Source organism: Pipra filicauda, unplaced genomic scaffold (assembly GCF_003945595.2).
Source record: "Pipra filicauda isolate LSUMZ 115617 unplaced genomic scaffold, ASM394559v2 scaffold1_size10287979_pilon, whole genome shotgun sequence".
NCBI classification, from domain to species: Eukaryota; Metazoa; Chordata; class Aves; order Passeriformes; family Pipridae; genus Pipra; species Pipra filicauda.
In genome coordinates, this window is record NW_024104310.1 from 8,562,080 (window position 1) to 8,577,024 (window position 14,945).

Genomic DNA, 14,945 nt, shown 5'->3' on the forward strand with positions numbered 1-14,945 from the left:
AAGAATACAATAGTTGGGACCCCTTATAAAATCTTCCTAGAGGAGTCCAAGGATACTCACCATTGGTCTCAATGGAGCTTTCACACATCCTTGAAAGGAATTCATTAAGCTGGAAAAGCTGGCTAAAAACCAGTCTTCCTATAATGTCTTCCATAATTTGCTCCAAGGGACACATTTATAGTCACTCAGCCTTTTTTATAGATCTTGTGCAAGATGAAGGGCTGGGTCACAATTGCAAGACTTTAATGAATAGATGTTTGTTACATGCCACAACCAAATAATTTTTCAAGCATCTCAGCACTGTGCAGCCTTTTCAGTATGGACTTCCCCAAGGATGTGCAACAGGGATAGTTGCAGCCTCTGGGATCAGAATGACATAGTGACCATTTTTGTTCCAGGTGCTCCTTTTTCCATGCTGACCCGTTCAGATACAGAAGGAAAGCATCCAGCAATTGCAATTTCTAGTCTTGATTTTCTTTTCAAGGATTTGAAGATTTCAGTTATTTCTTTTTACTCTTATTAACTTCTCTACGGGCTTGTGTGGACACAGACTACAATAGAAAGGCTCCTCCAATTAACAAAACATCACTGAAATTTAGAATACCTATCAATCATGGCCAGATCTCAAGATAACACTCTGCTTTTCAAAGAATCCTGAGAAGATCTTCATGAAGTCTGTTTAGTTGTATGAGAATTGTCTGTCATTCCCATTCCACCAAATGGATTATAATTGTTAGAGAGAAAGGGCAGGGGGGGAATAAGACTTTTTTTGGGTGTGAAGCCCATTGGAGTTTTAGAATAGGGTAACCTTGGATTACCAAATACAAATTCAGTCAGAAACTTTTTATCTGAAGGTAGCTCAAACTGAGAACTCCCTTCCTAATTCTCCTTATCTTTCTGAGAATACTGGCACATGGACACTGAACTTTTTTGCTGGACATTTTCCACCTGGCCAAAAACACTGGAAGTCATGTCTTAGCATGGTAAGCCAAGTAGCTGTTGCACAAAAAACACTGAGTATGTTTGTATATTGCACCAGAGACAGCCTTGAGTCAAGTCACCATATTGATATACAAAGGACCAGATAGTAAACTTTTTATTAGCAGCCAGGAATTTCTTTTGAAAATTATCCTTTTTTTGACATCCCCACATATGGGCTGAAGGATGCTGGTACAGTTCTCTTTCTATCAAAATAGGATATAATGTGTGACTGTGTTCTAGAAAAGTGTTACCTTTTCTAACAGATTTATAATTTTTTAATGTCAGACCACTACAGAGCTTTCAAGCAATAGCTGCTGGCCAAAATTACATTAGGAAAGGGCACGTTATGCTCCATTTCCCTCCAGGAAAGGGAGGTAAACATAGGCAATCTGGACTGGGAGGGCCAGAGCAGAGGTAAGGAGGCAGCCAGCTCCCAGCATCTTTGCTTTCAGTGTGCTTTTCCTGGGGCTTCTGCTGGATTGACCCGTGGCAGTTTCAAACAAAGATAACAGGACCTCTCCTGAAATTATCAGAGCCCTTTGCTTTCATGCCTGTATCCACATTTAAGAAAAATTTGTCTTATTCGAGAGAGGTAGCTGGGCCTCAGCTTTCCAGGGCAGGCTGTTGGGCTCTGTGCAGACAGACACGGGCTCCTTCTGCCCGAGCCTCTGAGCAGGCGTGTGAGCTTGGGCACAGAGCCACACTCATACAGCTCCGTGGCTCCCAGACAGGGGCTGGCACAAGTCCGGTTGGCTTGGAGCACGGGCAGGGTGAGCTCACATCTGTCTGCACCTGTCTGTGCTGACAGAGTTAAAATTTGGGGTGGAAAAAGAAACAGGAGGAAGCCTAAGAGAGTGCCTCTGAATCCACCTGGCGCTCACAGCCGCAGTGCTCGGAAGTCGGGGGGATGCTGGGGTGCAGCCACACACACTGCAGGAGCTGGATCCTGCCTCTGGAAGAGAGAGAGGGAGGCTCTGGAGCCTTCTTGTTCTGCACTGCCAGCAGGAACTCAGCAGGAACAACAGCTCTTGCAGAGTTTCTGCAGGCAGCCCATACACCCGTTTCTTTCCCAAAATGGCAATACAAAAGTAACAATACAAAACACCAAAGAAGGGATATTGTATTCTGCTGAATTCCAGCTACTCCGAGAAATGGGAAGCACAGTGTGGTTGTTGCCTGCTGAAGGAGAGACAGAGAAGGCATCTACAGAGAGGGAAACAATATTTGTGGTGAATTAGCACTGCTGACAGATGTACCTGGTACCCGGGGCTGGTGGAGGCTGTTCCTTCCATCTCCAGGGAAAAGCAGTGCACGGTAAAGCTCAGTGGCATTTTGAAATACTTGTAAAATCAGAGCAGCACAACCTGAAACTATTATTAACCAGTTAGTCACAGTGCTGCTAATTGCCAGTCACCTTATACCAGGGAACTTGGGCTAAGGAACTGAGCTCAGAACAAACGACCACCTAATTTAGGCCCCCATTAGTCATCACAGCAGCTGAAATTAGGTGTCTTGACTCCAGCAGGACAAGCCAGGTCACCTTGGTTAGATATTTGAGCTTCACATGCAGAGAGTGAGTCAAAAAGCCAGTCTGCTTTCTAGGGGAAAGAGTTACTGGGGGGATGTAGCCAGTGCTAAATGTTGTGTTTGCCATTGCTCCCCTCCCTTTCCCTCACTGAAGCTTGAGCTTTTACCTCAAGGCTGCTCATGGAAACTGCTGTCCTTTGGGATCTTGGCCCTGGAGGAAACTCTTTTATTGGGTGCCAAACTGACCTGGGCCCACTCTTGTTTGAGAATGAGTGGCACTAAGCTGAGCAGAGCCTGCAGTGTCCTTTTCCTGCTCCCTGAGCTGCTGTGAAAAAGGTGGGCAAAGAGTTCACCTCATCACTGTGTTTCTCTTTGTCAGTGTCTTCTAAGTGTGCCCTTGCAGTGATCTTTCAAGTTATTTGTAGGATTTGGCCTAAATCTAGGTTGGAGAAGAGCTTAGGTGGGAGACGGAGCAGGGCCCCTCAGAGATTAGGCAATGATGGTGGTTTAGGCAGTGCTGTCTTTGGCACTTCTGGAACTAAGGTGTCTAAATTCTGTCTAAATCCAGAGGTTAAGGAGCAGGGATAAACTCTGACTACCCTTCTAAAAAAGCACTCAATACATAAATTGCTCCTCCTGCCCACAGACAGCTGCATTGTTTGGTTCGGTGGCTGAAGGAAGCGGGGTCAGGTGTTTCTTTTGTGCTCAGTGAAATGATATCTGTGTGCCCGAGAAGCTGGAAGGGATATCTGAGGTCACTGAGTTCAGCCCTTCACTACTGCAGACAAACATGATGTAATCCCCTTCATTACATGGGCAAACTTCCATTCTAAAAGTAGTTAGTTTTGCTTGTTTTCCTTTTTTTTCCTCCACTTGATTCACTTTCCTGTCCTCCTGCAGTGAAGTTATGCCCAACCTTACTTTTAGTTTTTGAGCCTGTGTTTATTTCCTGCTAGTTTTCCTCTTATACTCTTATGTATAGCCCTTGTCTCCACAATTTTTCTATTTCTGGTGAGATGAAATCCACAAGAAGAGAGTTCAGTATCTCTACTTGTGCATATTAACTACTCAGCCCACTACTGCTTGATTAGACAATTTTGAGATACAGGCAAATGATAATTACATTGGTCACAATACATTTAACTGAACATCTGAAGTATCCATTAAAGAGAAAACCCTTCTAGAACAAGAAGAACTTTTATTTTATTAAACAATTTAGAATTCGGTCATATGGCTCTTGAAGATACTTATAGCAGAATTATAAAGTAGGTTATTTCACTTAGTGTCACTTTACATTTTACCAGTTGGAAGATCTGCAAAGTGTTTCACAAGGCAGAGATAAGTCCCCTGGAACCTTCCAATTCCATCTGAAAAACCTGGGCCTCTTTTCTCTCCCTTAGTCTTAGCTCAGTCTTACCAGTGATGTCCCAGTCAGCCAGAGCCCCCACCAGCAATCTGGCATCTCTTTGCTCTTCGTCTCTGTCACATCGGACTTGAGAGATGGTTTGAAGCCAGTTTTGTAATGGAGGTAGAACAGAAAAGCAAAGGCTTGGGAGCAAAATGATGAGGGTAGAAAAAATGTTTTCTAACTGTGTGCAGGTGACTGTGGTTAAAAGGAAGTGTGAACATTTGCTGGCTTGCCCAGCACAACAGAACACTGCGAGCCGCCTTCCCTTGTGATACATTCAAGGCAATTCTAATTTGAATTTCTTTCCAAGTAAAATTTTAAGCTTGTTTTTTTGATCAATTTAACACATTGGTCCCTGGGACAGTCTGCTCAATGGCTGTAGGGCTGCTTCTTTTTCCCATCCATGCTCAAAGCTTGGCTCTCCCCATCAGCTACAAGATGTAAGAACTTGGATTCTGTGTGTAACCAGCACTACGTAGGTTGATTCAGAATAATACAGGACTGGTTGGAATTTGTGTCCCTGAACTATCAGCACTGCATGCATAGATTCACAATCACAAGGAGCCAATTTGAATTTATATATATGCATAATCAGCACTGCATGTATTGATCCACAACAATACAAAACCAATTTGCAAACATCCCACATTTCCTATGGCCATTTGGATGTCTCGACTCCATGTGGATGCCTTGACTCATAGTTTGTTTGGAATGGTCTTCTCTATAGGTCAGTTCCATGAGTAGTTGCACGGGTACATGCAGATCCTGGGTGCACTGACTGTCTCTGTAAAACCTTTTCCTATCTCCAAGGGTTTGGCTGCCAGTGCTCCAGGCCAGCTCAGATGTGGCATGGCTGCAACCTGGGAGCAGGCTACTGGAAAAAGAGCACGTGGGATGAGCTGGGAGAAGTCCTGTTGGCGATTGATCCCTTCACTTGGGAGCTGCCAGGGCTCCAGGCCTCAGCCCTGGTCCTTGCCTAAGTGATGCTGCAGCTGCACCTGAGCCTGGCCATGTCCCTCACTGACCCTCACCTTCTTGGCTTGATCTTGGAGCAGCCTCATCACACACCCAGGCTGGCGCTCCCTGACCCTGTGTACAGGGTGGTTCATGTCCATGAAGCCCAGAGATGTTGTCCCTTCGCCTGTTCCAGGTGTTTTGGGGCAGGGAAGGCACAGGCACATCTCCCTCCCACTCAGGATTAGCAGTACTGGGCCCTGTTCCTGAGCAGGCACCTGAGTGCTGTGGTCATGTATCTTTCTATAAATAATTACTTCATCACTCACAGCCTCTTTTCATCACCTCTTTTCCCTTAGACTGATGACTGTTTTGGGATGGAAGGCTTTTTTCCTCACTAGCTGGACCAAGGCCATTCAACGGAGTGAGCAGCAGGAGGTACTGAAAGAGAGATACTGTTAGCACTGTTTCCACATGCCCAAAGACTGATCTTTATGCAGCTGAGACTACAAGGGATATCCCTTAAAATAAAGGCCAGCTTATTACCCATCTTCTCCGACTCCTGTGGAACTAAATATCCTGAAGTTGAGAGAAGCTGCTGCACAAAGCGTCTTTATAGCTCTCAGTGTGCCTTCTTTGCTGGCTCCAGCTGCCCCTACACTCTGTTTTTCCTCAGTCTTTTCTTCAATATTTTTTCCAGTTGACTTAGTTATTACAGTACATGGACCAGACTGAGGAAAATACACTGAAGGTTGGAGCTGGCAGAGCAGGGAGAGCTGCGAGGGAAGTGCTTTTGCCATCCAATGACATCATCTGAGCGTTAATTGGTCACATTCCCGTGGATGGGAGGCACTGGCCGGTGTCCTTGGGCTCACTTCCGTGATACAGAACAGAGACAGTGCCTGTCTCCTGCCAGCCTCTTTCATTGCCAGCCTTCTGGCAAAGCTTAGGACATTTATAAAAACAGTACAGTACTTTATTTAGCCTCTAGTGAGAAAAAGTCACTTCACAGCTCCAGTTTAGGCACAAGGCACTAACAAGCAGATTAAAAAAAAAAAATATCCCTTACATAAAAACATTTCAAATGAATACATGAAAGTTGATTTGTATTCCAGATGACCTCGCAAACCAGGAGATTGAGCTGCGCCTTTTATCTCCAGAGAAATGGGTTCAAATCCTGATTAGCCCATAGAGGAAATTCCATTTAATGGTCTAATTTTGGTGGGCTGAAAAGCTGTTCCCTGCCTAGAACCACCATCTATTATGGCGTGATTGGCAGTCTGTGTTCAAGACAGAACAAGAACTTCACCTCATCTCTACTCCTATTACTTCACCCTGCCATCAGCTCACACTACCTAACCCTCTGCTTCCAAAGAGCCTGAGAAAACAGAGAGGGTTTGCAGCATGAACAGTCCCCAGAGCTGTGCCTGCGGCTAATGGGGGCTGTGGTGGTGCCAGGAGAATGGAGAGGTGCCACAGGGGAGCCTGAGAAAACAAGGAATCTGCTGGAGGGAAGTTTCAGTGGAAAAAGATGGAAAGTAGACAAGAAGGGGAGGAAAAAGGGAATGAGGATGGACAGGGAAAGGATGCATGGATAAGCAAAGGGTGGAATGAAGGTATATCCAGAGCTGAAGGCAATAAAGCAAAACAGGTATAATTCTGTCTAAACAGCAGAAGGAAACATCAGCTGTGGGAGGGAGTCCCTCAGGGCCATGATGTCCCTAAATGTTCTCACTGTGTCTGGTGGTCCTGGGTGGTACAGAAATGCCCTTAGTCCTCAGCAGTACTGTTGTTTTCCCAAGTCTTCATTCCTCAGAGCACAAAATACAGTTCTGCAGGGGAGCAGAAAATCTGCAAGACAGATCAGCAGCCAGCTCAGGCCTCCATCCCACCTTTGCAGAAGCCACAGATTAGGAAAAGAAAGGCTCATCTCCAGTTTAGTCAGTGCAGCACTTCCAAGTTGTTTGGCTGTTCTACTGCCAGTGGGAAAAGCCCAGGTGGGGTCCTGCCAGGTGTTCTCTACAGGCACAGCAAGTGGAGAAAAGCAGCAGGAATTTGCACTGTGACACTGGTGACCCTTATGACCCCGTTCTGTGCAGGGCTGTGAGCTGACACAAAACTTTGTCACTCTCAGGTGGGTGCAGAAGTGGATGAGAACCTGTAGGTGAAGGCTATGAAGGTATTGCTGCCACACCAGGGCAGCTTTTCAGCCAAACCTTGATGTTCTCTTTGTCCTTTTCATAACCACCTTGGGTATGAGAACAGGGAATGTGGTTACAAAATACCTGTTTGGGATGGTCTTGCTTGGAACAACAAAATCTGAATTTAAAAGGGCATTGATAATGGGGAAAAATGCTGTAAAATTAGCCTGATGATTAAGTGCAAACCACAAAACTTAGAGAGGAGAAATACAAAAATAGGATTTCTCAGCTGGGCAGCAGCATCAGGAGGGACTGGGGGCGTGGAGGGGACAAAAGTCTAAGGACAATATCAGGTGTCCTTTTCTGGCTGCAGTTCCACCAGCAAGAAAAGCTGCTCTCCATAACCCTGTTGCTCATCATCTCCTCCCACCTCAGGTTTCAGCTTCTTCATATCTGCTTATACCTCAGCCTTACCTGGCTCTGTTAAACTGGCGATCAGAAAAGCCCTGTTATTTGAATTATTGCCTCTAACCTGGCTCGTTTACCCAGATTGTGTTTGGGAGGGATCCTCTGGCAGTTATGCAGTTGACCTGGGAGGGGGAGAGCCTGCAGCTGAGGGGTGGTGATAAGCAGCTGGAGTGGGTGAAAAGAAATAAACTTTTCACCCAGCTCAGCTGCAGGCAGAACAGGATGTGTGACTGCAACCTAAGACATAGGAGATAATTATTCTACTCCACTTGGCACCGGTAAGGCCTCAGCTGGAATAGAGTGTCCAGTTTTGGGTACTGCGCTGCAAGAAAAATGTACACAAACTGGAGAGAGTCCAGGAGAGAGACAGGAGAAATATCAGAGGCGTAGAAGGAACAACCTAGGAGGAAATGTTGAAAGGATTGTTTGTTTAGTCTGGGAACAGCGGACTCTAAAGAAGAGCTGTGATAAAAATCTTGCAATATGCTAAAGTTTATTGTAAGGAGGATGGTGATAAATCTTTCCCCGTGCTCACTGGGGGATAGGGAAAGAAGGAACCAGCTTCATTTACAGCTAATAAAATTTAGGTTTGACATTAGGAAAAACTTTCTAGATAAGAGGGTGATGTAGTAAAGCCAGCCAGGGAGTGCATGGGTCTTGTTAAAATTCACAAGGGTGTTTTATTTTAATAATGAGCATCGAAAGGATAAAGATGTTTCTTGTTTAAATAACTCTTCTGGGCTAACGCCTGGGACTGGGTTTCCACACGTCGACAGTACAACCATGTGGATGCACTTGCAAGAAATAGCTCTTGGCTTGCAAGCTCCAGGGCAGACACTCTTTTTCATGATCAGCGTGTACAAAACCCAGCAGCTTGTGACTGATCTCTTGTTGAGGGATTTCTACATATTGCTGCAATGCAAACAAGCCATCATGGAACACAAGGATTTGTATAAAATTTTACAAATACAGGAATAACCTTTCTCTTATGATTTCATTTCTGGCTCCACTGTATTTTTTTTCCTTGCAGGTTCATATCCTATATCTCTAATCCCTTCTTTGTAGATTTGCTGTGTGTGCACAGCCAGAGATATATCCCCGATTGCTGTTAATCCTTTGAGTGTTTCTACATTATACAGCATATGTCCAGGGAAAGTTCTGTCGTGAGGTTTAATGGTACTCACTGATCCTCCAGCGACACTCCTGGAAACAGAAAATCACACCATTGTGTTTCCATCCCAGGGAGTTCTCAGGCTGTGAATTGGGGTTTTTTTTCCACAGCAGAGAAGCAAAGAACCTCCGAATATTTTCAGAGGTTCAATCTAATGTGTTTGCAAACTTAGATATAAAATGGAACGTTGGCTTAGAGGCTGGATGTGGAGGGATGAAGATGGCACTCAAAGGTCCCACACTGTGTCTTTGGACTTGCCTATGACTTTGCAGAGGTCAAAATCTATGGCTGGAGCTGGTCAAAATTTTTTCTTGAGGCTTATGGTAGAATGTGGGGTTTTCTCTTGAAATAAACTCCACCAAGGAATAAATATATTTGCTACTGTGAGGGTGGTGAGGCACCACAACAGGTTGCTCAGAGAAGTCATGGATGCCCCATCCCTGAAAATGTTCAAGGCTAGGTTGGATGGGGCTTGGAGCAACCTGGTCTAGTGGCAGATGTCTCTGCCCATGGCAGGGGGTTAGACTAGAGGATCTTTAAAGTTTCTCTCAATCCAAACCATTCTATGATTCTATAAGACTAGTCTTAAGTGGTTTGGATTTGAAGTGTAACTTCAGGTATGAGGACTTTGGATTTTCTGCTGCAGGGTTTTAGTTTAGTTGCAAAATCTGTTAGAGGTGTTTCACTTTAAATTCCCGATATATGTGCTTCACCTTCATTCCACCTTGAGGTAATTTATCTGTAAATGAACAGTAATCAAGAAACCTGAAGTCATGTGGGATGCTTCTAATATTTTGAAGATAAGTAATATTAAGCCTAAATCACATTCAAAGAGTATATTAATTAGAATAGTAGAGCAGGACAAATCAGTAAAACAGAGCATACAGTTAAACAGGGTTATAGTTGCTTTGCTTTCTGCAAAAGCACAAAGCACCCATGGGGTATTAATTACCATATTAATTAATATTTTTTTACAGTTCTTTCCAGAACATTGGTGTCTACAGCATCTGTTGTGAAGAAGCAAGAAGTCTTGTCTATGAAAATAAACTGGGAAAGGAAACCATATGTTGGGAACCTCCTGTTAGTACCCCCCCCCCCCTCCTGCTGGGGGCTAACTGGGTCACGGGAGAACTCCTGGAGATGGTTGGAGCCCACAGTTCCAGAGTGAGCCTTCCAACCCCTAACTCTTGGCAGTTCTGCAGGGGATTAGGATAACTGCATGCTCCCAAGTCTTCCTGTTAGAGCAGCGGCAACATGAAAGGTTTACTGGGACAGAAAGAGAAGACAGGGACAGGTTGGAGGGAGGAGAGGGAGAACTCATCAGCCATGATGTAGATACTGAACAACTGGACTTCAAAGACTGCATTAGTCACCCCAGGCTCCATGTACAGTCAGTGGAGAGGAAAAGGAACTCAAGAGAGAGAGATTTGTCTCCTTTCAGGACAGGAAATGCCTGTTTCCCTGCTGCCTATAGGAGACATGTAGGTACTTGGATACTTAATACATGAAGTTAGCTGAGGTGACCTTGCATGGCCTGTTGGTTATGGCACTCTGCTGGGAGGAGGGATCCTGAGCTCTGGCCTCTGCTTCAGGGACTTCTGATGGAGTTTGTGCAGACTGCAGGTCATAGTGACACAGGGAATAGTGAAAGCAGTGTCCCTTCTTTCTCCTGCTGAGGAAAGTGTGTTATCCCAGGAGGTGAGTGCATTATCCCAGGGGCTGAGGCACCACTGGGGAAAGTAGGAGATGTGTATTTGAATGTTCCCTACAGGAGAAGGAATTTGCTCCAGGTACTCCTTCCTGGAGAGTGATTTGACCATTAAGCAACTGCCTCAAATTGGGAACCACCTCCTCTGCAGTCCCTGCTCTGTGTCTGAGGCAGCAGCGACTGCCACTACCTTCCAGAAGGAGGAAGACCCTGCCACCGAGGTCTTGCCATGACCCAGCAGCCCTGACAGACTGGTTGGTTCAGTGGGTTTAGGCTGAACAGCAATTTCAGAGGCCCATGGGACTTGGAAGTGAGCTGGGTGCCGAAATTTCCAGGCTTGTCAGGCCTGGGGCTCTACCCGGGGAGGAGCACAAAACGTCACAGTTACAAAGATTGGCTCTTCACTGTCCATATCTGACATCTGGGCAGAGCAAACCCGACATCTGTCCCACAAGGGTATCAAACCAAGCTCTTGCTGGCTTCCCCTGGGTTTCTGGCAGCCCTTTGGACAATCCATGGCAGATGACAGGGATGAGGCACCAGCTGAAGGGCTCTGGGTGACAGCTGCTCCAGGGCTCTGCTGTTTTTCCAGAGCCTTGCAGCACACCAGGGCAAAAGCCTTGCAGGCAGAAGGCTGTGCTGTGGGCCAGTGGGAGGGAGAGCAGGAGGAGGAACGACACAACACATTACAGCCAGGGAAGAGAAAAGGATTCTGCATCAAGGATTACATAACTTTTGACATGTCCTATATATCACAACCCAGTGCCAGGGAGCTGATGCTGTGCCCTGCCACGTTAGCAGGGCTTACTTTTGACAATCACTGTTAAATGACATTCCTGTCTTGTCAGAGCTTCTCCAGTTTCATGTCTACTTCGTCCCCGTGGGGCAGCTCCTTAGATCCCGTGTGCTGCGTGGCACCAGGCTGGAGCTGCACGTGGCACGTGTGTGTGCCTGGGCAAACCAGGGGAAGCTGCTCTTATCTCCCACTCCAGCTCCTTGCAGAAGGAGGGAGGACTGCAGACGAGCCCTTCACCCCACTGCAGACACAGCACCCATTAGGACCTGGTTTGCATTTAATTGCACCTCAGGAATAGGAATACTCATTTGGGAAGCAAAATCCTTTGGCACTGTAACCAGACCAAACCCATCCTTGCTGGCTTTATGGCTCCTGATAGCTTTTCCACATTTCACATGGGACTGAGCTCTCAAATGCATTTTACAAACTTGACCAACTCCCTCCAGTGTCCGCTGGGGTTTGTTTTCCCACTGATATTTTCCCTCATTCTAAATGAACTCCACACCTCGATTTTTTTTTCATTATTATTATTTTTTTTCAGCAGAGAAACGGGCAAGTGAAAATGCATCATGTGTAAGGTCTGGGAACAGCACAGAGGCAGCCAGGCAGCCATTGCAGGGGTTTGGCACCTCGCATGGGAATGAGCACTTGCAGGTAGAATGTTATTCCACTGCTCCTGCTGAGAGCTCGGCAATTTGCTCTCTGCTGAATCCTAAAGTCGAGAAAAAGCAGCTGGTTAAGGTGGAATTTGAAAATCAGTCATAAGATAAACAGGTTGCAACATTAAGCACTCTCCAAGGGAAAAGCAGTGCAGCATATGTTCTTACTTTGGAAGATATTTAAAAAAAAAAACAAAACACCAAAACTTTAATGGACTCTTTACTGGCTTATGCTAGTGGAGCTGTTAATTAATTAAATAACTATATGTGAATGGCATCCATTGGGAAAGAGCCTCACAGCTTCCAGATGCCAGTTATTGGCCCCATTATGGGCCTAAAACTATTACAGTAAATCATTACATGCTCCAAGATGAGCTGGCACATGACTGCTGTGAGGAAGGATGGAGCTATTCTCACTTGTGCCATTTTGTGCCAGTTTTTATCTAGTGAGATTAATTAGTACTTTTAGAAGTGCAAGTCAGAGCTATAAAATATTAAAGGATATTCCATCAATGGAGTGGAGACCTGCTTAAGCAGGGCTTTTAAAACTTTGGATGTTCATGGATAGATAGAAGTTGGAAGAGATAATGAGCAACATCTGATTTTTATTTTTTTTTTTTATTATTTCTTTAAAAAGGTCAGATTTATAGGTAGTGGGACTGCATGAAGTCTCCTTTGTGTGGTGTGGGAATACTCAGAGGAGGACATTAAACTTTATCACTGAAGTTCAGGTGCCAGGTAAGCAAACAGTTTCTCAAGCCAAACCCAATCATTTAAGGCACTTATTCCAAATAGAAAATCAACCAGAAAGTATTAAACAACCTTTTAGCCTGGATCCCCTGTTGGGAGGGGAATGTTTCCTGACATTGGATGGCAGCCTAGAATCTATGATCTGGCCTAGAAATGACTCTTTTTTTTTTTTTTTTTTTTTTAATTAATAAGCTATAAATTTTCACCCCAAATGACCACTATGGACCTCTCTGTCTTTTTAGGCTGCGAGAGGGAAAACCACTGAGTCACCTACATCATCGCTTGGCCAGACAGAGCGTCCTTTGAAAATCCTCTTGCCTGCTCGGTCTGTTCTGAGCCCAAAAGCCGAGTGCTGAAGAGGCACTCCAGGGACTGTTTATACAGTTTACCCAATAATTAGTTCTTAGAGGCATTAATTCATGGGCAGACACTTCCTCTGAGAAATTATTCCACAGCTGAAATTCCTCCCACAGCTGGATGAGGCAGGCTGAGCACACGGGCCTGGAGATTTTAGTCCATCCTCCGGAGCCTGGGAGGAGCAGTGCCCAGGGATCCCTGCCACTGTCCTCTTGCTCCAAGCCCTGGACTGGACCACTTGTGAACTCTCTTGCCTGAGCCTGAGTTCAGGTGGGGTTCAAGCAGGGCCAAAGGGGCCACGGGGCTACAGGGAGCCCAAGCAATGCCTTTGATGATGCTGATAACCAGCAATAGCCCTCCCACGTGGCCCCACTGGGACAGATCGAGAGATACCATCACTGATAGACCTCTGCCGCTCACCACAACAACCTGTTTGTCCAGAAGGACAGACAAGATCTCCCACGGCTCAGTGGGAAAGTGCCCTGGACTGCTCCAGCACAAAGAGCCTCTGCAAATGCCCCCGGGACACGTCCCAGGGTGGCAGAGGGGCTGCGAGGGAAATGCAGCTCTGCTGCTCGGCCACTCGCATCCAGGTCAGCCCAGCCCACCTGCTCAGAGGACAACATTCCTCCCCTACATCATGGTCCCACATTGTAACCAATGACTCTTTGTCATGGGGAGAAAAATCAAGTCTTTTTTGGTTGGGAGGAGTCACAAGAGAATGGGGATCTCGGGAAAACCAACCTCATCTCGCTGCTTCTCCTAAAGCGAAGGTAAGGCCGCAGTTGGAAGCTCCACTCACACGAATCCTACCAGGAAGTGGGACTTGCTGCATGAGAAGCGCATGAGTAAGGGTGTGCTGACTAACCCCCAGTTAAAGGGAATAAATTGATTTATAATATGAGCATGACAAATTGAGGCACCGGTCTTGCAAGTTGGGCTGTGTGAGCAGATCCCGGTGTCCACGTGGCTCTGGTAGGGGCCATTAAGGCTGAGACGTGGGAGCTGTAGTTGCCAAACCGGGAATATAGCTGGCTTGACAGTAAAAGGTTGGAAAGTTTGTGTTTATACGTTTCTGATTTGGGTGGGAGCCATGGGACCTACAGCACCTCAGCTGAAGCCCAAGGACAGACAGCTGCTTTGTCAGCAGGGCAGCCTTCCCCAGCGTGTGTGCTCCTAAGAAAGCACGGCCTTTACTGGTTTTAAACGAAAACAAACAGCTTTTAGGACCTTGGATCTGATGAGGGGAGTGTCATCATGTGTCCAACACAAACAAAAACTGGGCTGAGCCAAGACTAGCCCAGTGCTTGTCTCCCATTCCCTGGCTGTAAACACAAGAGACTGCTCTTGGCTTGTGTGAGAGTGGGAGGGAACACAATCACCAAGCAAAATACGTTGTTTCTACTTGATAGTTTAACGTTACATAGGCAACAGTTGTGCCTTTCTACTGAGCATACTCTTCTACTCTGTGGAGTCTTTGACTGGCCCGTCCTTGCAAAAAAGAAAAATAAGATAGGAAAAATGCAGCTACTTTTTTTTTCTGTGACACAGATTATTACATTTTGTTGGATTTTTTCCTGCGCAGAACATTAATACCAAATCTACCAGTGTGGCCTTAAGCCATCAACCCATGTGTTGGGTGGGAAGTGACCAGGGCATGAAGAGTACAGAGGGCTGGGGAGAGACGATGTTTAGATCATATATTTTGATCCAGAACAAGGTGGAAGTGAGTATCAGTCACCACAGGCTGGCAACAGGACACTCCTCTCTGTGCAGTGAGCCTGTGGGAACCACTACAGGCCTCTGAATCACAACGTGAGACAAAACCACTGCCAGCCTGACATCCTTCTCCAGCCATCACCACCTGGCTCTGCCTGTGCATGTGCTTTCTTAACCACTACAATAATTTTTTCACGCCCTATGTTCTGAGCTATTTGGGAAAGACATAGGAAAAAAGAAGATGGCCACATATAATGATCGTACAGTTCATGGTGGATTTCAAGTTTCCAGGTGGAGGAATAATGG

General features: G+C 45.9%; 1 long non-coding RNA gene across 1 annotated transcript; it reads right to left on the bottom strand.

Moving 5' to 3' along the window:
* Nucleotides 1–11,326: 11,326 nt before the first annotated feature.
* LOC120323157 lies at nucleotides 11,327–14,602 on the bottom strand. The gene is made up of 3 exons (XR_005563347.1): nucleotides 14,151–14,602; nucleotides 13,665–13,749; nucleotides 11,327–11,866 (listed from the first exon to the last, which is right to left on the bottom strand). It is a non-coding gene; the product is annotated as an uncharacterized LOC120323157 (long non-coding RNA).
* Nucleotides 14,603–14,945: the final 343 nt, after the last annotated feature.